The 23,607-nt window shown below is 44.1% G+C and overlaps 1 long non-coding RNA gene across 1 annotated transcript; it reads left to right on the top strand.

Annotated features, from left to right (window-relative positions):
* Positions 1 to 224: 224 nt before the first annotated feature.
* Positions 225 to 22,444, top strand: LOC117362021. The gene is made up of 2 exons (XR_004539785.1): positions 225 to 451; positions 21,505 to 22,444. It is a non-coding gene; the product is annotated as an uncharacterized LOC117362021 (long non-coding RNA).
* Positions 22,445 to 23,607: the final 1,163 nt, after the last annotated feature.

The following is a 23,607-nucleotide window of genomic DNA, read 5'->3' as shown; positions in this document are numbered from 1 at the left end:
ACTGTAATTCATTGAGCAGTCTGTAGACTTATATAAAGGTGACGTCCATGGAGAGTAGAGGTGATGGGGTCCGAATGCCCCTTATTTTGACAGTAATATTTACAGGAAATGGGGACAATGTGTGCACTGCCACCTAGGGGCAATCCAAAATAGTGATCTGCAAATTCTTCACGGTTGTGGTGATCCCGCCTACTGATTACGCATCGCCGTCTGAAGGTAAGGAAGCAGGGTGCCGATGAATGTGGAATGATCACTTGGGTCTTTGTGCTTGGAAACTCACCGATTATGGGTTCCGATAGAGCATTCGCTGAAATGCTAAATGCAGCATTTGGGACATGGGACCAAAGGGAAGAAGAGCACTTTTGATCCCTGTACCCAAAGTTGGATGCCGGGGGAGATGCTGGAGGGTCATGAATGGTGCCATGCCAGTAAGGATGCGCCCCCAAATCAGGTACAGAAATTACATGAAAGCAGGAAGCAAAATTCAAAACATTAAAAAAAATAAAAAAAAAAGAGAGAGAGAGAGAAAGATTTGCACTTTGTGCTTCAACCCTTTGGATACAGCACTCTCCATCGAGTATGACCTTCTATGTTGGGGGCTCCAGAGCTCTGCACGCCATGAGGCAGTGAGAGCAGCGCAGGCGTCTTTCTTAGAGTCATTTTGCAAATGAAAGTGTCGGATGATAATTTATGGTTCACCAAACTGGATTTGGGAGGAAAAGAAGAGGGGAGGCGGGAGAGGGGTGGGATCTCATGAGTTTATGCACTGAAAGAAGGAGGGGGAAGAGGAGAAAAGCTAAGAAAGAGGAGGTTGAGGGAAAGGGGGGGGGGAGGGGTCTGTTGTTTTTCTTCTTGCTGTTTCTAGTTTGATTTATCCCTAATGAGTTCTGAGCACTTGGCTGATCACAGCACTCCTGTGGGACTCCCAGGCCTCCCGTAGCCGCCAGCCAACAAGAAGTCCACGACGGAAGTGGCACTGGCAACAACAGAAACGAAAACATAAAATAAAAACTGGAGTCAGTTCGAAAGATGTGAAACCTGTTTCACTGAAAGGGGAATAATGTTTCCTTACAAAGGAACATCAGACTTTAGGACTGTTGGGTTTTGAGACTGTTTCGTAGTTCTAGAGATGAACTTAGGGATAGAATACGATTGGATTTTTGAAGCTGTTCTCATTCAAGTGAGATCACAATACTACACTTATTTCATAAACATCTAGACACAGCCACACACACAAGGGATAAGAAGAGGATCCTTAGCAGCACAATTGTGACAGTGAAGCTAGAGAAGAAACATTTCCAGCAGTCACTATTTCTCATTTTCTTAATTTACTTACATTCAGAAAGGCCTATCCCCCCTCCCCCCCAAACTCTAGGAGATGTACTGACAATGAGTCAATGAAATACACTACATATGAAATATAAAGGGAAAGTAACACCAGGACCCACTTAGTAACAGTACTTTGATTCAAAAACTCAAAGCCTAATAAAATAGAAAAAAACCCACAAAGTATTTGATTGAGGCACTGAGAAGATATATGCCAAAACGCAAACTACGCTCACAAACGGCAATGAGACTGTCCCTTGAACAAACTCATGATATGCACTATAAAAAGACCTGGATAGCAGCGATCTTGGTGGCTGGGCCAAAGGTTGTGGAATGCAATGAAGGGTTCATTGAGGTTGTGTTCTGAATTTAGATCCTTAAAAAAAATTTTAAAAACCCATCTGTTTTTTTTAGAGCATTCCATAAATAAGAAGATATCGGTAGGTCTTTCATAAGGACCAAAGTTGATTTGGGGCACTGATATTTTTTATTATTTTCAATTGTGCGTAGGTGATCAAATTTGTACATTTTTAAGTATGTCTTTTTACATTATGTATGTGAGTTTGTAATCCACCTAGTTCAGGGGTGCCCACACTTTTTTGGCTTGCAAGCTACTTTTAAAATGACCAAGTCAAAATGATGTACCAACAATAAAATTTTAAAAAAAAAACACAAAGCACACTGTACGCAGAGAAAATGTTAATTATAATTTATATTTGGGGTTTTTTTTCAAAGAGGTCAAGGCAGATGACTTTGCAATGTCACCTCAGTAACAACTATACAAAAATAGACAAATATACCCCCTTTCCTGTTACTAAACAGCGGTAGCGTTTTTTAGCTCTGGGAGCTGTGCTGAATGCCCTGCTCTGCTCCCGGGACACTCATAGGCTCCCTGCGCTAAAAACCACTATTGTGGTTTAGTAAAAGGGGGCCATAGTGCAAAATATAGACAGCAGATATAAATTCTCAAAACGGACACATTTTGATCACTAAATTGAAAATAAAATCATTTTTCCTACCTTTGTTGTCTGGTGATTTCATGAGTTTCTGGTTGCACTTCTTTCTGACTGTGCATACAATATTTTTTCCCTTCTTTCTGCCTCCTGCATGTTTCCTCTCCTCCAGACTTCTTCCATTCCCCAACCAACATCTCTCTTTGTCCCTCCATGAGTCCAACTTTTTCTTCCTCTCTCCCTGCCCCCCTCCTCCCCTTTCTTTCTTTCTCTCTGCACTCTTCTTTCTTTCTGTCTGTCTTGTCGCTCTCCAGAGAAGGCAGTACTTTTAGTTGATCATTGGAGGAAAGCAGCTTGTTTAGTTCCAGAAAGCATTAAGCACTGTGTCTTTCTTTCTCTCTCCCTGCCCCCTCCCCCCAGCCACCGTCTTTTTTTCTCCCTGCCCCCTCCCAAGCCACCACCACCTGCCCTCTCCCACAGTCACAGCTGCCTGCCCCCTCCCCTAGCCATTGCCACCACCGATTTCTCCCTGTTTCCCCGACACCGCAAAAGCTAGGTGCGTGCAGCCACTGCACAAGCGCCGGGCCCACAAGCCGCCTGAGGAAGTTCCGGGCCAGCCAGGCAGCAATTGGCTGGCCCGGAACTTCCTCTCTGACGTCAGAATTGACATTGGGGGAGGAGGCTTGTGGGACCGGGGCTTGTGCAGTGGCTGCATGCGCCTGTCTTTTGCGGCGTCGGGGAAGCAGGGAGAAGGCAAAGGCAACACGAGTCTATAACAGAGCCCGGGATGAGCTCCGTGATCCACTCACGTTGCCCTTGCGATCTACTGGTCGATCACGATCGACCTTTTGGGCACCCCTGGCCTAGTTGATAGGTGGACTAGAAATTTTTTAAATAAATAAATATACCCACAGCATGTATACAAAGAAGAAAACACTCTACTGTATATTAAAAAATATAACAACTTATTACTGTTCTTTATCATCAAATGAATAAACTGAAATTCAACCCTACCCCTGTCTAGGGTTTGTGAAGATAAAAAAAGAGGACACTTGGCCATGCCCCTAGCTCCACCTTTGTCCTAGGTGGCTGCCAGCTGTGTGCGGTCAAGGCCAAAGCAAGCTATAATTGGCTAGGAATTATTAAAAAAGGGATGGTTAACAAGACTAAGAATGTTATAATGCCCCTGTATCGCTCCATGGTGCGACCTCATCTGGAGTATTGTATACAATTCTGGTCTCCTTATCTCGAGAAAGATATAGTGGCACTAGAAAAGGTTCAAAGAAGAGCGACCAAAATGGTAAAGGGATGGAACTCCTCTCGTATGATGAAAGACTAAGACGGTTAGGGCTCTTCAGCTTGGAAAAGAAACGGCTGAGGGGAGATATGACTGAAGTCTACAAAATCCTGAGTGGAGTAGAACGGGTACAAGTGGATCGAATTTTCACTCCGTTAAAAATTAGGCTAGGGGACACTCGATGAAGTTACAGGGAAATACTTTTAAAACCAATAGGAGGAAATTTTTTTTCACTCAGAGAATACTTAAGCTCTGGAACACGTTTACCAGAGGTTGTGGTAAGAGCGGATAGCGTAGTTGGTTTTAAGAAAAGTTTGGACAAGTTCCTGGAGGAAAAGTCCATAGTCTGTTATTGAGAAAGACATGGGGGAAGCCACTGCTTGCCCTGTATCGGTAGCATGGAATATTGTTACTCCATGGGTTTTGGCCAGGTACTAGTGACCTGGATTAGCCACCATGTAAGGCTATTCTTATGTTCTTATCCTTTCTTGTGCTGCTCCCACCCTCTCCCCCATGATATATCAGACTTTCAGTTGTGAGTTTTGTACTTTATTCAAAATTAAAATACAATTCTTTTTGTACCTTTATTGTCTAATCAGCTAATTTTTCTAATCATGTTGGTCCCAGTCTTCTTTTTGCTTTCTTCTGTCTTCTCAACTGTCATGTCAGGTTTTTGTATCCATTTGTCATTTTTCTCTTGCCTCCTGTCTTCTTCATCTACTCTACTACATCCACTTCTAAAAAATTTTTCCCCTCTCAGTATTCTTCAATTTATTTTTCTCCCTATCTTCATTCATTCTTACTACATAGTCTTCAATTTCCTTTTTTATTTTTTAACTATTTACCTATAGCTTTCCATTTCTTTTCTCTCACACCACACCCCTTTCTCTTATTCCCCAGTCTCTCACTAATTCTGTCCTCTACTCCCTTCCATTCAGCATGTCCTTCTCTCTCTCTTCCCAGTTCCATCCAGTATGTTGCCCCTCTCTCTTGGGTTTCTCCTCACTTGCATCCAATGTCTTCCCTCTGTCTCTTCCCACTCTTCCATCTATCATCTCTCCATGCCTTTTCCATCCAGTATGTCTTCTTTTTCTCTTCTTATCTTTTCATTTAGTGTGCACCCTTACCCATCCTTTTATTCAGCATCTCCCCTCTCCCCTTTCTCCATTTGTCCCCTTTTCCTCTCCCATTCTTCCATTTAGTATGACCCCGTTCTATCTTCCCCCCATCCTTCCATCCAGCATCTCCCCTCTCCCCCTTTTCCAACCAGGGTCCCCTTTTTCTCTGCCATCCTTCCATTTAGTATTGTAACCAGTTAAAATATATATATTTTAAAACCTGCCTGGGGTGCTGGGGCCCATTGTTAGTGGGCCTTGGTGATAGTGGCCTGGCTGCTGGGCTCCATTGTTGGGGCAGGCATCAGGGATGGCCCAGGCCTGAATTGCAGGTCCTGCCATGATGCAGAAGGTGAGTTTACAGCAGGAGGAGTGCTTCTCCAGTGGCCACAGTGTTTGTTTTTGTTACTGGGCTGGCCGCTGGCGGGAAGAGGAAGAGGGCGCATGTGCAATAGGCTGTGCATGCACAGTAAAAGAGAAGGCCTGGCAGTAATGGAGGTGCACAGGAGCGCACTTAAATGTGGATTGGGCCAGGGAGAGCAGATAATGGTGACACTTGCGTGTGCAGAGCCTGGCCAGGTTCAAACCAGGTTCCAGAGGAGGGGAGTTTCTATGGCAATGGGGCTTTGGGGGTATGTGTGCATGCTTAAGATAAGGTCAGGGCCAGGGAGAGCAGAGGGGAACCCCAGACACAAAGGTGGCAAATAGGTGCTGGGCTCCTGGCCTGGTGGAGGCCTAGGTCCAGGAAGATATTTACTCTTTGATCCAGTTGTTCCCACTCTTTCTTTCCCCTTCCCCTTCCTGTGTTGCCTTGGCTTCTGTTCCCTTCTGCCAAAATCCACACAAAAGTAGAAAAATATTAAAGCTGCCCAGACATCTCATGGAGTCCTCAAAAAGAGGACATGTCTGGGAAAACCTGGACATCTGGTAACCCTACCTCTATCCCTCCTAATAGGATATCCTAAATAATCTCATCCTTAACCATCCTCCTAATACTTAAATACTTTCTAAACTATCCTACCTTTCAGTAAGATAGGACTGTACACAAAAAGAATGGGCCCTTGATCTGACCAGTCAAATCTTTGATTTATGGTCCAGCAGGTCTTCATTAGGGGGTATACTAGCTTAATCTGGGCCTTGGCCACTCATTACCTTAAAAATGAGGTAGAGCTGTTTCAACTGGATACATCAATAATAATAAAATGCTAGAGGCGCATGCGCTCTTGAAAATTCGTGAGCGTTGGCACCCTGAGGTGTGCTTCTGTGGCAACATTCTAAACCTCAGGGCCGGCCTACAGACAAGAGGCTGCCGAAGCCGGAAACGAAGCTTCCCGGGGGTGGGGGGGCACGGACGGCGAGGAAGGAGTGGGAGCAGGCTGCAGAGGCTGTCGGTGCCTGCAGGCCGCGGCGGCTTTAGGCAGATGTCGGTAGAGGTAAGGGTTGCTGCTGGACATGGGAAGAGGTACTGATGGACGGGGGGGGGGAAAGGAAGGGAGGCCTACTGCTGGACAGGGGGAACAGAAAAGAGGTACTGCTGGACAGGGGGAACAGAAAAGAGGTACTGCTGGACAGGGGAAGAGGTGCTGATGGACGGGGGAGGGACGGGGGGGCAAAAAAAAGGAAGGGAGGCCTACTGCTGGACAGGGGGAGCAAGAAAGAGGTGCTGCTGGACAGGGGGGGGGGAGTTAAAACAAAGGGAGAAGGGCTGCTGTTGGATAAGGGGACCAGTGAAGGGGTGGTGGTGGACACAGGGGAAGAAAAAGGAAGGGAGAATGGACAGGGGGAGCAGGTAAGGGGTGGTGGTAGACCGCCGAGGAAAAAGAAAGACAGAAAGAAAGAAATACAGAAACAGACTAAGGAGAGAGAGAGAAAGAAAGAAATACACACACACATACATATTCTAGCACCCGTTAATGTAACGGGCTTAAAGACTAGTAATTATATAAAAAGCCAATATATATTATTCAAACTAAAGTAATATGACCCCCAGAATAGCCCTTCCTGATACCCAAATTCTGAATCAGCTGCAACCTGTTGAAATGTTTACCAGGAAGACCTAGTAAAAGGGATCTTCAGATAAGAGGGCGCTACTCCTATGACATACATTATAACATTTAAATCAGGGCAGCCCACTGCGTACAGTGAGATTACACTAGCAGGAAGCGATTCCATTGTTGCACCCTGACACAGTCTGTATACTATCTAAAGAGTTTACTTCATTTGTTGGGTCCCTTCATTGTGTGAAAGTTGGTAACTTCAAAGTGAGTTTCATAACAACAAAAAGCAATAATTTAACTAATTTAAAAGGAATTTAACAGAATTTGGGGGATTGGATGGAAGGAGGTGTTTTTTTTTATGCCAATGAGGTAGCTCTGTTACAAAGCCTGGTTGCACATTAAATTGCAGTAGCAGGCAAGAGAGTCTGAGGCTTTTTCCTCCTCCTTTTAATAAATCCCCATATTCTTTAGTAGTTCCAAAATTGAAGGGACTTTTTTTGAAGTGTACATGTGGGTACATAGATTGGATGCCAGCAAATGATGTAAGAAATTTCTTGCTTAAAGTGGCAAATTTGTATTGATTTTTGAATATTGTTGAACCCTTGATGTATATGAAGTAGGAGTTTTTCACTGGATTAAATAGTGGGGTTCCCCAGGGGTCTGTGCTAGGATCGCTGCTTTTTAACATATTTATCAGTGATCTAGAGATGGGAATAACTAGTGAGATAATTAAATTTGCTGATGACACAAAGTTGTTAAATCACAAGAGGATTATGAAAAATTGCAAGAGGACCTTGTGAGACAGGAAGACTGGCATCAAAATGGTGATGCATGTGGGAAAAAAGAACTCGAACTATGGTTATGTGTTGCTGGGTTCTATGTTAGGAGTCACTGCCCAGATAAAGGATCTAGGTATCGTTGTTGAGGATACGTTGAAACCCTCAGCTCAATGTGCGGCGGCTGCTAAGAAAGCAAATAGAAAGTTAGGAATTATCAGGAAAGGAATGGAAAACAAAGATGAAAATATTATAATGCCCTTTTGTTACTCTATGGTACAGCCGTACCTCAAATACTGTGGTCTAGTTCTGGTCGCCATATCTCAAAAAAGATATAGCGGAGTTAGAGAAGGTACAGAGAAAGGCGACAAAAATGATAAAAGGGATGGGTCGACTTCCCAATGAGGAGAGGCTAAAGTGGTTAGGGCTCTTCAGCTTGAAGAAGAGACGGCTCAGGGGTGATATGACAGAGATCTATAAAATAATAAGTGGAGTGGAAAGGGTAGATGTGAATCGCTTGTTCACTCTTGCCAAAAACCCATGTCCTGTTTAACTTCCCTTCCGTACAGGGTTGCAAAAGTAAGAAATTTCTTAACCACACTATCATTTCAGGCAGCTTCTCACGATAAAGAATTTCGAACACTGTTGCTCACAGATTACTCTTACAAACATTTTAGAACATTTTAGACTTATCTCTTTTCCAAGTATTTGACTAACTAAATTATTCTATTTCCTGAATCATGTTTACTATAAATAATCTTTTGGAAACCGCGTTGAACTTAGGGTTATGAGGTTAATAAGCACAATGCTATGTTACTAGGGGGACATGCAATGAAGCTATTAAGTAGTAGATTTAAAACAAACTGGAGAAAATATTTCTTCACGCAATGTGTAATTAAACTATGGAATTCATTGCGGTGATATCAGTTAGCTTAGCGGAGTTTTAAAAAAGTTTGGATAATTTCCAAAAAGAGAAGTCCATAAGCCATTATTTAGATGACTTGGGGAAATCCACTGCTTATTCCTAGAATGAGCAGCATAGAATCTGTTTTGCTACTTGGGATCTATCTAGGTGCTTGGGACCTGGGTTGGCCACTGTTGGAAACAGGTTACTGGGCTTGATGGACCTTCAGTCTGTCCCAGTATGGCAATTCTTATGTTCTTATGGCTTAGCAACTAGGGTGGGCCCAGAGTGGCTCGACAAAATTAAAGAATAGTAATCCTGCCCTTATGGGATTGTCACCAGGAGAGGACAGAATCTGGACTGTGTGGATATCGATCTCTGTAGGGTAAACAAGAGTGTAAGTGATTCTGCCAACAGAGCAGAGCCCCTGTTGAGTGTTTCAACTTGGAGAGAAGATAGTGTGGCCCCAGGCTGAGGGATAATGGTGGGGTCTGGAGTGGCTCGCCATAAGTAAAGCAGGAATTTTCACGAAATAAAGAGATTGGAAACGCAATGAGGGAATGTTTGAAGTGACTCTGTTGAAAGAACTGTGACCAATGACTGTACTCTAAAAGGCCTAGTTGTAAATAGTTGAGAGTTTGAAACTGCAATCAAGATTTCAATAAAAATTCAAGTTATCAATTATTCTTCAGTCTTAGCTTGATTTTTTTTTTCAATTAAGTGAAAGACTGTATGGAATTATTGAACCCCAGGGAAGTAATCCTTTGGCCTTTTGGGATTTAGCCCAGCTCAAACTATGATATTTCTTTTTATATGCCCTGATTGTGGGTACCTGACCCAAAGATCAGGATTACATTAATATGTGTCTGAGTATTTGTAGCAAGGAGGGAAACCTATGCCCAGACCTTGAAGGGTCTTGGAGAAGTGTGCATGTGTTGAGTGAAGAGAAACAGAGAGCCAGGAACAAAATAAATGTTCTGTTGGGCCCTAAGATGTGAAAACTGTCTATAGACTGTCCTAAACCAAACTCGTGTATGTGTGTCAATCTGGATGTATAAAAGCTGCTATTTACAAGTGGGGACTTCCATAACCACATGACTACAAGGATAATGTCTGTCAAGGCCACTTCCTAATTTATTTCCATGGTAATGCCAGTCAGTCATCCTGATGGAAATCAATGCCCAGAACAATTATTGGTGCAAGCAGTAGTAACTTTCATTAAGGAGAACAACAACAAACTGCTCTCCATTTCATACTGGCAAAAAAGGGGACAGCTTTGAGGCTTTTGACATCATCCACCTTAACAAAGGATCTTCTGATTGGTGCTGTCAATCTCCTTACATCTCAGTAAACATGCATTTGATTGACAGACATGATCAGGTCAGAGGTCAGAACACTGCTAGACCTCAAAGGCCCAACAGTTGGGAAGGGATTAGGCCTGGCATCCTTTCATCAGAGTTCTGTAGCTTTGAATGTATGTTTGTTTTTTCTCCCTTCCTTTTTACATTTTTGAAAGGAGGCAGAAATGTTATGTACACTGCTAAAAGTTGCAAACTGGGCAGCTATCTGTGAGCTCCCGAAGTTCTTGAGGTACCTTTCTGGGGTAGATCTCCGACACAGACTTGCTTTCCAGAACCAATTTTTATTGCCTAATGCAGCCGGATGCACCTAGAGGTAAAAAGGCCATAGGCAATATTCATCCAGTGGTTGTCAGCATTCTTTAACAGCCAAGAAGAGCAGAGAAGGCCAGGTCTCCAAACTAAAAGGACTTTAATAGCAACCAATTCTATAAAACATGCATATGACACTATAGATCATACATATGACTCAACATGGCATATGTTTCAGCTAAAGAGCCTGCCTTAGGAGTCCTAAAATCAACATAAATAGAGAGATAAAACAATATACAAGTATATAAATATACATAAGTAAATAAAATATGTACAATAAATCATATGAATAAAGACATACCACTCATTAAAAGTAAAATTATACCTTATGAGTTGATCACCAGGTCACTTGAATACAAAGAATAGTTAAAATGACAATGTGAAAAATTGAAGTGACCTGGTGATCAACCCATAAGGTATGATTTTACTTTTAATGAGTGGTATGTCTTTATTCATATGATTTATTGTATATATTTTATTTACTTACCTATATTTATATACTTGTATATTGTTTTATCTCTGTTTTATATCTCTTCTGAACTCGTTGGGGAGAATGGGATAGAAAATGAATTAATTAAATAAATAAAATAAATCTTTTTATGTTGCTTTTAGGATGCCTGAGGCAGGCTTTTTAGCTGAAACACACCGTGTCAAGTCATACGTATGATCTGTAGTGTCATATGCATGTTTTATACAATTGGTTGCTATTAAAGTCCTTTTAGTTTAGAGACCTGGCCTTCTCTGCTCTTGTGCAGAGAATGTTCTTCTCTACTTAGTAATCAGCATTTCTTTAAACCACTACCATCTATATTAGACCTGGATATTTAGTTCCAAGCCCTATCTGATAATTGACACTGAATATCTGACCGAGTACTTGGTTATAGAAACATATAAACATAGAATATGATGGCAGAAAAGGGCCATCGGCCCAACAAGTCTGCCCACTCAATAACCCTCCCCCTTAATCACTTCCTCGAAGTGAACCCACATGTTTATTCCATCTTTTCTTAAAATCGAGCATGTTCTGGCCTCTACTACCTGAAGTGGAAGATCATTCCAGTGATCAACCACCCTTTCAGTGAAGAAATACTTCCTAATATCACCATGAAATCTCCCACCCTTGATTTTTAACGGATACCCTCTTGTTACCGTAGGTCCTGTAAGGAAAAAGATGTCTTCTTCCACCTCAATACGGACAGTAACATATTTGAACGTCTCTATCATGTCTCCCTTCTCTCTGCGTTCCTCGAGAGAATATAGCTGCAACTTACCTAGACGTTCTTCATAGGAGAGATCCTTGAGCCCTGAGACCATCCTAGTGGCCATTCGCTGAACCGACTCTATTCTCAGCTTATCCTTTTGATAATGTGGCCTCCAACATTATGGTTGTTCCCATAAGTTATCTGGGTACAACTAATATTTAACTGGGTAACTGGGAACATTTAAGATTGCCTCTTGTGCAATCCAACATGCCCGTTATCTATCCAGGCACTGTCACTGAATATCTGTGGTGCTTGGCTAACTTCCAGATCCATTCTGGACCACTCCAGAAGTAACCATATAAGGCCATGGTGTTCAGAGCAGATGTTCTGCACCGTTGCCTGAGCAAGTTCCACCAGATATCTGCTCTAGGGCCAGTCAGCACAATGTAACAGGGCAGGAGCCTCTTTTGCCCAGTTAAGTCATTTTAGATATCATCCCCATAGACTTACTGACCATCAAAGTCAGACTAAATAAGTTTTAAATAAATTTATAGCTCTTCTTTACCTAGAAAATTTGGAATATACAGTAAGCCAAAAGTAGGCCTAGCTGGCTCTCTTTGATTGGCTCAATCAACAGATCATGCTCCATGAATAAGTATACTGTGGGAGGAGATGTGGTCCTAGTGGCATATGGCTACAATTCCCAAAGTTTTCGATCCAGCTATTTCAAGCTAAAAAAAATGCCTCAAGATCACTACAAAATAAAACAGTTTGACAAGCAAGTAGCTTGTTATTTAAAGTACAACACCAGAAGGAGGTAGGGGATGGAGTCAGGAGCTGGTGATGGGCCATGCCGCAGGATTCTGCTGGGGCTAGGGCGGAGCTCATGGGCCCCCCAAACCAAACAGCTTTCCGCTGCCTATGTCCTTGTTGAATGGCAGCCAGCACCACTTCAATGTGGAACATCCTTTGTCTTAAAAGCTAGAAGTAATATTTTCTAGGCTATTCTGTGGGAAAGTGGTAGCCAGTGAGCATTTCCTACCAAAGCAATGGAACCAACTACCCCCACAGACCAGATACCTTGAAGGGCTCCTTAATTTTAGGCAAGCAATAAAAACATACCTGTTATGTATGCGCATTCTGTAATCTGTTCTGAGTCATTGGGGAGAACGGGATAGAAATCAAATTAAATAAATGCACTTCAAGCTCACCTTTCTGGGTTCCGAGCCTCCGCTGCTTGTCTTTGCGGTGCCGCTCCTGAAGCTGGTTTGGGACATATGTTTTGGACTTGTCCTACCATTCAGTCCTTTTGGGATACCATTTTTCTTTTTGTGCAACGTATTTGGAATGTTACCATACAACGTTCTCCCTTGCTCCTATTTGGTGTCCCTCTCCATTTTTCTCCTAGACGACAAGGAACTGCAGCTTTTCTCCAGTGCACTGTATTGATAGCTCTAAAGTGCATTTTGATCATATGGTTGGAGGTGGATGGCCCTGATTAATCTCTCTAGCGTTGTCGCCTGATCACACTCCTGATGTGGGAACGCAGAGATGTGCGGGGCTTTTCTTCCTTACTTGGGCGCACATTTCAGCGCACTTGGGAGCCTTTTTGGAAAACAATGACACCAGCGGCTCATAGTCGCTTATTGAACTGTTGATCTGTTGAATTTGGGCTGCTTACTGAGCTTGTTGACCCTATATCCGTCTCTATGCATATGCATATTTTTCCTGACTGGTACCTTTCTGGGCTGGTGGCTTGAAGGAGGACTGAGGGGTGGGGGATGGGGGGCTTGGGGTGGGGTTAGGGGGTTGCTTGATATTTGTTGCTATAATGAGCTTGTCCTGTTTGCTTGGCTGTATTTCTTGTTACTTGTTTTTGTTGAGCTCAATAAAATATATTTAACAATAAATGCACTTCAATGTGTCAGTTTTCTGGAAGTAAGAGCCTTTTGTTTTGTTCCAAGGATTTTCATCCTGGCTTTCTATTTAGTGCCTTACCTCTGTTCTTGAGAGAATGAAGAGTGGGGTTCTTGCAATACTGCAAACTCCCAAACCTATTCCAACCACTGTCCAGCTTCTCTCTCACAAGTCTGCCTGAATTTTGGCAGAGTAATGTTATCCACCATCTCTGCTGATATAGGTAGATTATAGTCATCTACTTCTTTCTCAGTAAAGCATTTTTTCATGAACTAGAGGTCTGCACGGGAACAGAGATCGCGGGAATCCTGTGGTGATCCCTCCCCGACCAATAGGACTCCCATGTGGACCCTCCTCTGGCCCACAGAACTCCCACAGGGTTGGAAGGCTTTGGAAGCAGGGTTCGACTTACTGAGGCCTAAATTCCAACGCAGCTGAGAGACCAGTCCAACGCCATGGTGGAAACTAGTGCTGCCCAATTCAGGAAAAAATTTTTGATTCGATTCGAATTGGTTTTTCGATTCAATTCGATTTTCCTGCCCAATTGGGTGGTTTTTTTTGTTTTGTTTTTTCAAACATCCTGGTGGGTTTATTTTATAGCCTCTTTACCCCCTTTGCTTTCTCCTAACCACATTGACGCTGTGGTGTAAACAAAATAAACAAACAAAAAAGACTTTTCCTCTCTCTGTTAAATCCTAGCTCATGTTTGCGGTCTAACACCAGCTCTGGCAGGATACACATTTCAAATCTGACATACTGTAATCACAAAACATAAAATATAATTAGTTTTTCTACCTTTTGTTGTCTGGCCAATATTCAAATCTTGTTGGTCCCAGGCTCTGTTTGTCTTCTGATAACTTGCTTGCCAGGGTCTCCTTCTTTCTTCTTTCTCCTTTCTCCCTGCTAACCATCAATCTTCTATCTCTGTCCTCCCCTTCCGTTTCCCTTCCCTCCCCAGGAGGTCTGGCATCTTTCCTTTTTTTCGTCTCCCTCCACAGATCCATCTTTTCTTAACTACCCTTTCATCCAGCATCTCTCCCTCCTTCCGCACCACCCCAGGGTCCACCATCTGTCCCTTTCTTTTCCCAACTACCCTCCTATCCAGTATCTCTATCCCCCCTCCACACTATCCCTTGTGTCCAACTTTTCTCCCTTTCTGTTCCTTCCCTCCCTAAATCCCATTGTCCATCATCTCTCTCCCTCTCCTCTATTTTCAGACCCATTTCTTCCCCCTCAAAGTCCGGTATATGCGCGTCTCTTTGAACCCCCCTTTCCTCCCTACGTGTACTTCTACACCAGGGCCCCCCTCCCCGGAAGGTCTGTCCCCCACTGAAGGCCTGCACCCCAGCCCCTGAAAGCCTGCACCCCACCCCTGAAGGCTTGTGCCACCATCCCTGAAGGCCTCTTTCCCCCTTGAAGGCTTGTCCCCCCTTGAAGGCCTGTCCCCCCTTAAAGGCCTGCACCCCACCCCTGAAGGCTTGCCTTTCCCCCTTGAAGGCCTATCCCCCTTGAAGGCCTGCATCCCCCCAAAGGCCTGCCTGCCTGTCCCCCCCTTGAAGTCCTGTCGCCCCCCTTAAAAGCCTGCCTCTCACCCCTGAAAGCCTGCCTGCCTGTCTTCCCTGAAGGCCTGTCCCACCCCCCACCCCAAAGGACTGCTCACTCCCCCCCCCCCAGAAGGCCTGCGTGTTCCCCCGTCCTCCCACTGGTGTCCGTCTTCCCCCCTGGCCTCCCCGCACTGTTTACCTTTGAGGAACAGCCTGCAAACAAGATTGCGGTGCTAGCGATCTTTATACTGCTTCGGAGCTGTTTCCTCTGCCGCGGTCCCGCCCCCTCCTCTGACGTCAGAGGCAGAATCTCAGTGGAGGAAACAGCTCCGAAGCAGTACAAAGATCGCTAGCACCGCAATCTTGTTTGCAGGCTGTTCCTCAAAGGTAAACAGTGCAGGGAGGCCAGGGGGGTGGAAGCCGGACACCAGGGGGGAGAAGCCGACAGCAGCACTTCCCGACTGTCCCTCCCCCCTCACCCTCTAAAGCAGGTGCGGAAGCGGCCGGCCAGCAAGAGCAGCGCTGCCGCTCCTGCTTTAGGGGGCCAGGGGGGAGGGTCAGCCGAATTGGGAAGCTGATTTTTTTTGTTTTGAATCGATTCGAATCAAGTGAATCGGTGAACCGATTTGAATCGTGAATCGGGCAGCACTAGTGGAAACAGCCATGCTGAGCACTGAGCTCAGCACGCACACAGCTGAAAGCCTTGCTGATTGGTCCTGCGGTGTGGTGGGAACAGCAAGCAAGGCTTTCAGCTGTTTACATGCTGAGCTCACTGCTCAGCATGTACACAGCTGAGAGCCTTGCTTGCTGATTGGTCAGCAAGGCTAGAGCGGGAAGACATTTATTTAGTGATCTGCCCAGCACCCCAAAGGTCCTGATTCTGGCAAGACTCGTCTCGAACTAGAAGAGAGTGACCCGATGAGGCAGGAGACAAGGAACCGAGCGATTTTTTTTCTCAGACCCGAGCTGAGGACAGAGCAGCAGTGAGCACAGCAGGCATGAGGAGGTGCTTCAGAGAAGCAGGAGGATTCAGCAGCCGGCAGTCAGGTAATTAACTTAAACATAAAATAAACTGTGGAATTGATGATCCTGATGAAATCTTTTACTGTGTTTTATATTTTCATATTGTGTTTTATTTTTGAATTCATCTGCACCTTTTTCAAATAAAGATTTCATCAGGATCATCAATTCCACAGTTTCTTTTGTGTTTGCGCTGCTGTTTTCCTAGTGGAGTCTCTGGTGGAACCCTTTTTTGTTTTCTGTTCAGGTAATTAACTTATAAACCCCCTCTTTTAATAACACTGACGTGTCCATTATATTCTATAGAAGCGTTAGCATTTAGCACTCGCTAAATCGGCTAGCATGCCTTAGTAAATGAGGGGGTTTATAAGTTAATTGCCTGAACAGAAAACAAAAAAGGGAATCCACCAAAGAGATTCCACAAGGAAAACAGCAGTGCAAAAGCAGGGATGGGTGGGGATGGAAAGGATCCTGGGGGGGACGGAGGGGATCCTGGCGGGGACGGGTGAGGATGGAAAGGATCCTGGTGGGGGATGGGTGGGGATGGAAAGGATCCTGGCAGGGATGGGTGGGGATGGAAAGGATCCTTGTGGGGACGGAGGGGATCCTGGTGGGGATGGAAAGGATCCTGGTGGGGGATGGGTGGGGGTGGAAAGGATCCTGGTGGGGATGGAGGGGATTCTGGCAGGGACGGGTGGGGATGGAAAGGATCCTGGCGGGGTTGGGTGGGGCTAGAAAGGATCCTGTTGGGGATGGAGGGGATCCTGGCAGGGACGGGTGGGGACGGAAGGGATCCTGGCGGGGATGGGTGGGAACGGAAGGGATCCTGGCGGGGATGGAAAGGATCCTGGTGAGGACAGAGGGGATCCTTGTGGGGACAGGTGGGGACGGAAAGGATCCTGGTGGGGACGGAAGGGATCCGGGTGGGGATGGAAAGGATCCTGGCAGGGACGGAAGGGATCCTGGTGGGGATGGGTGGGGATGGAAAGGATCCTGGTGTGGGATGGGTGGGGACGGAAAGGATCCTGTTGGGGATGGAGGGGATTCTGGCGGGGACAGGTGGGTTTCTGTCCCCACGCAACTCTCTGCTCTGAACCTTCCTCCCTCTAACTTCATTTCTTGACCCCTTGTCTTTGAAATTCTTTTTTTTTTTGTTTTTAAATGTCACTTTACAGTAATTTATAGGGCCATTTTCAATATGACATCTAAATCCTAGTCAGTGGCATAGTAAGGGGGGTGCAGAGGAGGGGGGTGCAATCCGCCCTGGGGATGGTCTTCCTTGGGGTACTGGCCACCCTCCCCTTCCCACTCCTCCACACATGCCCCTTCCCTTCCCCCATACCTTTTTAACTGGCGCAAGAAGCCATGAACTTTGGCGCTATCTCTGATGTCATTTCCGGGACCCATGCCTAGGAAGTAGCGTCAGAGAAAGCACCGAATGCTCATGCCAAAGATAAATAGGTACGGAAAAGGGGCATGCGCGGGGCGGGGAAGAGGGCGAAAGAGGGGCGCCACCACCCCAGGCACCCCACTCACCCCTGCTACGCCATTGATCCCAGTTTATTTATTTATTTAATTTTCTATACCGTTCTCCTAGGGGAGCTAAGAACGGTTTACATGAATTTATTCAGGTATTCAAGCATTTTTCCCTGTCTGTCCTGGCGGGCTCACAATCTATCTATCATACCTGGGGCAATGGGGGGATTAAGTGACTTGCCCAGGGTCACAAGGAGCAGCGTGGTTTTGAACCCACAACCTCAGGGTGCTGAAGCTGTAGCTTTAACCAGTGTGCCATACTCGGAACATGCACAAAATTCTAGCACCAAATATGCCCATTTTCAAAACAGCAAAATGTCTATCTTGTTTTTTCAAAAATGAATGTGTTTGTGCTCAGTGCATCTATTTTTTGAACCTTTAAAAAACAGAAAAAAACAACACATCAAGAAGAAAAACACACAAAAGCCATTGGGATGTAAGAGGGGCCAGCATTTTTAGTAGACTGGCCACACAGACATCTCAGCAGAGCTCCCGGGGGTGGGGGGGACACTGAAGCGAACCTCACATAAAAAGGCCCTCCAAAACCCATTGTATCCAAATATACACCACACCAATAGCCCCTATGCCTGCAGGTAACACCTATATGTAGGTACAATGGGATTATGATGGATTTTGGAAGGCTCACAAATTCTACTGTTAAAAGTGGGATATGGGCCTGAGTCCCCGTCACTACAATGCCCATCAGCCTACTCCAGGAACATGCTTGCTGCTCTATTAGGACTGACCATAACATCTGAAGCTGTCATAGAGGCAGGCATGTACTGTTTCATTCACATCTTTGGGAATGGGAGTGTTGGGGGTGGTCATGCTTACATCTCTTCAGTGCTCATCTAGTCAGTTTCAAGTTTATTAAGATTTGTTATCTACGCAATATCATATATTTCAATGCGTATAACAATTTTTTTTTTTTAAATAAAAATAAAAAAGGGGGAGGACAAAACAAGACATTATATACAAATTATATACATTCTAATACAAACTGGTACAAAAGTCCGGGGGATGAACTACAATCTTTAAGGAAAGAAAAAGAAACATTTAGGGAAGAACACATATGGTGGGAGCACATAAGAAGAAAATAAAGTTTTTAGCACTTACTTATTAAAACAGGTATAGCCCCAGATGTCCAAATTGTACCCTGGACATATTCTTAAATGTTCAATTATTGTTGGAAAATGTCCAAGGCAAGAGCTTACCCTAGAGTCCAGTCTAGAGAGTTGTACAGGGACAGAAATCCCACCCATCCCCGCCCGTCCCCGCCAGGATCCTCTCCGTCCCCACCAATCCCACCAAGATCCTCTCTGTCCCCACCCATCCCCGCAAGGAATTACCTCCATCCCCGCCCGTCCCCATAAAAAGCAGCAATTACTTCTGACAGGATCATGAATTCCACAGTTTCTTTTATGTTTGCACGGCTGTTTTCCTTGTGGAATCTCTTTGGTGGAACCCTTTTTTTGTTTTCTGTTCAGGTAATTAACTTATAAACCCCTCTCTTTTACTAAGGATGATGTGTCCATTATATTATATGGACGAACCCTGCTTCCAAAGCCTTCCATCCCCGTGGGAGTCCCGATGGGTTAGGAGGGATTCCCGTGGGACCCCCGCGGGATTCCCGCGATCCCCGTTCCCATGCAGACCTCTAGTCCAGTCTACATCATGCCTCTAACACGCCCCCTTGAGATTTAGATGAACAGCATAGAATTGGAAGGGTTTGACGAGAAAAAATGGGTATTTGCCCCTTTATGCCACTTTTTGCACGTCTTTATAGTGTCTAGATTTTCAGAAAGCTTTTGACAAAATCTCGCATGAGAGACTTTTGAGAAAATGAAAAAGCCAGGGGATAGCTACACTTGTAAAGCATCTATATCTGTTGTCCTTTCCTATTACTACCCTACCCCCTCCACCTCTTAAGCCCCCTCTAATTCCCAACTAAGTATCATATATAAATTCACCTATGTCTGTCATAATTAGATTGTAACCTCTTTTGAGCAGGGACCATCTTTGGCATGCTTAATGTACAGCGCTGCGTGTGTCTGGTAGTGCTTTCAAATTAATAAATAGTAAGTAGTAGTAGGGAATGTTTTATTGTCAATTGGAAACTGGGATTTTGATATCAAGTATGTGACTGTTTTTGTTGAGGACCAGCAGGTGTTCAATTTTAGTTAAGAATTACTTTAAATTGTCTATTTATGAACTATAATCTTGTTATGAAAGGTATTTTTTCTGGTAAACAATCATATGACAGTACTGTGGGAAAGAAAAGGGATTGGGATTTGTAGACCGCCTTTTGTAATTTTACAACCACACTCAAAGTGGTTTACATACAGGCACTTCAAGCATTTTCCCTATCTGTCCCAGTGGGCTTACAATCTATCTAATGTACCTGGGGCAGTGGAGGATTAAGTGACTTGCCCAGGGTCACTGGGAGCAGTGCGAGATTTGAACCCACAACCTCCATGTCCTGAAAATATTTGTTTTCTAGAGTGCAGTAACTTCACAATGATTGTCACACTAGACAGATTCTTATACATCTTAATATTTCTTATGTTAATTTGTAAGTTGCTTTGAATTTCTGAAGGACTGACTTTAAATAAAATCAAATAAATGGACCAAAAAGTGATAACAAAATACGAATGCTTGCCAAAGTTGGCCAGTTAAGAGGGTAGTCACTAAAATGAGTTAGATGAATAGTACAAATTTTCTGCCAAACAAAATGGCAACATCATGCATGGTTTGCACTAAATGCATGTTTTTGTAGTGCAATGTAAGAGCTGCAGGGCATGCAAAGCACTGCATTAATATACAAAATGAATAATGAAGCATAGGGCCTGCTATTTTTTGTGTTGCTTTAGCAAGGAATATGGCAACACAATATGGAATTTACTGCAAATGTTATTCAACCTATGGTACAAGGTTCATAGTCAAATGCATGCAAGACAAATGAGTGCGGATAATTGCGTGAAGACAAGTGAGCGCAAAGACATCTGAGCACAAGACAACTGAGCACGAAGACATCTGAGTGCAAGATAACTAAGCGCGAAGACAACTCAGCGCAAGACATCTGAACGCAAGACAAATGAGCGCAAGACAACTGAGCGAGAAGACATCTGAGTGCAAGACAACTCAACGCGAAGACAACTCAGCACAAGACATCAGCGCAAGACATCTGAACGCAAGACAAATGAGCGCAAGACAACTGAGCGACAAGGCATCTGAGTGCAAGACATCTGAGCACAAGACAAGAGACTAGGTAACCATAGTGATTAAAAATGCTCTTGCAAAACACAGTCGCTCAACTGTTGCACTCACTTGTCTGCGCGCAATTGTCTGTGCGCTTTTGTCTTGCGTTTATTTGACTTGCCACCATGGTACAGAGGTATCGCAGTTTAATGACTTGTGTAGTAAATTTGCCTGTGTTAAAATGCAATATTTTTCTTAGCATAGTAACTATCCCAATAAAAATTAGAAGTAGTGTAAAAATACCTCATAGTAACATAGCAGATGATGGTGGGAAAAGACCAATTTGCACTTTCAGCCTGTCTAGTTATTTGGTGCACAGTGTGCATGGTAGGGGGTTTGTGCCAAAAGAAGTATGAGAAGAGACTAGAAGACAGGGGTGATATGATATAGACATTTAAATATTTGAAAGGTATTAATATAGGATCAAATCTTTTCCAGAGCAGGGAAATTGATAAAACTAGAGGACATAAATTGAGGTTGAGGGGTGGTAGACTTAAGAGTAATGTTAGGAAATTCTTTTTCACGGAGAAGGTGGTGAATGCCTGGAAAACTGTGATGGAATTCAAAAAATCATGGGATAAACATAGAGGATCGCAAATTAGAATATGAATGGGCTAACTTTCATGCTCTGAATTCCTCAAAGGAGATGGTATGGATAGGCTGGAGTGAGGTCCAACGGTAACTCCAGTAGTTGGAAACAGGTCTGTACCAGGTATACTTCTAAGGTCTATGGTCCAGAAATAACAAAGAAAAAAGACTTTCTAATATAATCATGAAACTGTGATTAAAGGGCAGACTGGATGGACCATTCAGGTCTTTATCTGCCGTCATTTATAATGTTACTATGTTTTTAAGGATATATGAAGCTGTCACTCACAGTGTGTGACCACCTCTGAGATTACATAATCATCATGGCATTAGTGAACACAGGGCTAAAGTGACTATTGTGTCTTTCTTCCCCCTCCCCCCCCCCTTTTCCCTGTCTTCAGATGACGATGTACAGGCTGGAACTTCTCAGCAAAAGAAGTCACCGGAGCACCAGCAGGAGGCAGCCCCTGACTAGAGCTTATGGTTTGCAGGGGAAGAAAAGCATCTGAAAAACCGAATCCTCCAACACCGGTGTTCCTTGTCTTGGAGCCATAAAAAGAGAAGGCAGAGATTTGCAGAAGGCCCAGAGGTGGAACATCTCCTCACATGTCAACTGGTGGAGGATTAACAGGTCCAGATGGACCTACTAGACTACTGCAATATCATATACCTACCCTGCCCCGCCTCCATGATAAAACAACTACAAATAGTACAAAACACAGCCCTCAGACTGATCTACTCACTGAAGAAATTCGACCACTTCACCGCCGCATACCAAGACACACATTGGCTACCTGTACAAGCAAGAATACTTTTAAAATTCTACTGCATGCTCTTCAAAACCCTACATGGCAATGGACCATCCTACCTGAACACTCGCCTAATTCGGAACAATTCTTCCAGACCAAGGAGAACTCAGACACCCTTCATCCACCCCCAATCAAAGGTATTCAGCGTTAAAAAAATGCATGATGGATTACTCGCCACGCAAGCAGTGAAACTAGACAGCCACATCTCCAATCTACTGATCTGAGCACCAAATTATAGAACCTTCAGGAGGGAAATAAAAACCAGGATGTTCAAGAAATATGTCAAGACAAACTTCTGATACAACCAATATCCTCACTCCATTACCAGACTCCAAATAGCTTCCCTGTAATCTTCTGGAAATGACCAGAATCTCTTCCTTTTGTAATCCGCCTAGAACTGCAAGGTATTAACGGAATAAAAGAAACTAATGTAATGTAATGGAGGATAAACCACTGTCCTGAGGCTTAGTGCCCTAGCAAACTCTGTTTAGTATAATGATAGAATGGTCTTAAACACAGTTATGGCAAACTATCCTGTGTTTTGTCATTAGAGTTGTTTGTTTTTATTGATTGTGTATTACCTGCTTAGAACTGTGGATGGAATGGACTATCAGTATTTCAGATAGATAAATGTATGTTACTTACTCCGTCCTCTTGGGTAAAACAGTATACAGGACCCCCATGCTTAGCCACAGAACTCAATAGTAATCCAAACAGCCAGCAAGAATAGTGCAGCAGCTGGCTGAACATCTGGGACCCAAAATTCAGCTAGCGGCAATCAGCATTTTGCTGACCACCGCCAACTCTAAATCCAGAAATCCAATGCCAGGCCTTGTCCAGGCTCCAGCATTGAATTTTCCAGGTTTGCCATGTGTTAGCCATGTGTTGAGCTGGCTAACACATGGCCAGATAAGTACAATATTCATCACTTAACTGGCTATGGGGTACCACATAAAGATAGAGCTAACTTTTACATAGTCCTATGTATGCAGTTAACCTGGCTGGTTAAGTAGTAAATATCAACATTTAACTGGCCAAGTGCTGACTCCACCCCAATAGCCTGGTTTGAGTTTGGTGCTAAAAGGCTGTACGCACTAACCACTTAAATGCCGCTGAAAATGACCAGTTAGCCCTGAAGAGGTGATTTAACCAGCCAGGAGCTATTTCTGGTCAGTTAAATCACATTAAGCATCAACCTCTAGGTGTTTTAGGCCCACTGAACAGCCTGCCAGACACACCTGATTATGTGAGTGTCTACATTTCTGCTAAGACTTTTAGGAGATAATTTTGTAAACCTTTTTTAGTTTGTAAAATGCTGATGCATATGGTAAAAGGGCTTTTATAACATGATGTGACATTTAAAATATGAACTGTGCAATTAAGTGTGTACTCTTAGGGTTACCATATGGCTCCAGAAAAAGGATTGAGACATCTGAGTTATACTTCCATTGAAAGAATTTGAAATAAAATCCAGATGTCTCAGTCCATGCTCCTTTGTCTGGTAACCCTACTCATAAGCTACTTTAAGGTAGGTGTGTTCGGGAGAGAAGTTTGGGCAGGGCCTTCCCCAATGGCTCCCTAACGAACCAGCACTGAAGACTGACCACCCCCCGCACCAGCAAAAATTGGCAGGAGGGATGCCCACTCCCTCTTGCCTTGCCGACACTCCCCATGCAAGAAAAAATTGGCAGGAGG

This window comes from Geotrypetes seraphini, chromosome 6 (genome assembly GCF_902459505.1).
Source record: "Geotrypetes seraphini chromosome 6, aGeoSer1.1, whole genome shotgun sequence".
Taxonomy (NCBI): Eukaryota; Metazoa; Chordata; class Amphibia; order Gymnophiona; family Dermophiidae; genus Geotrypetes; species Geotrypetes seraphini.
Note: the sequence above shows the minus strand (reverse complement) of the source record. Positions and strands in the feature narration are given on the sequence as shown.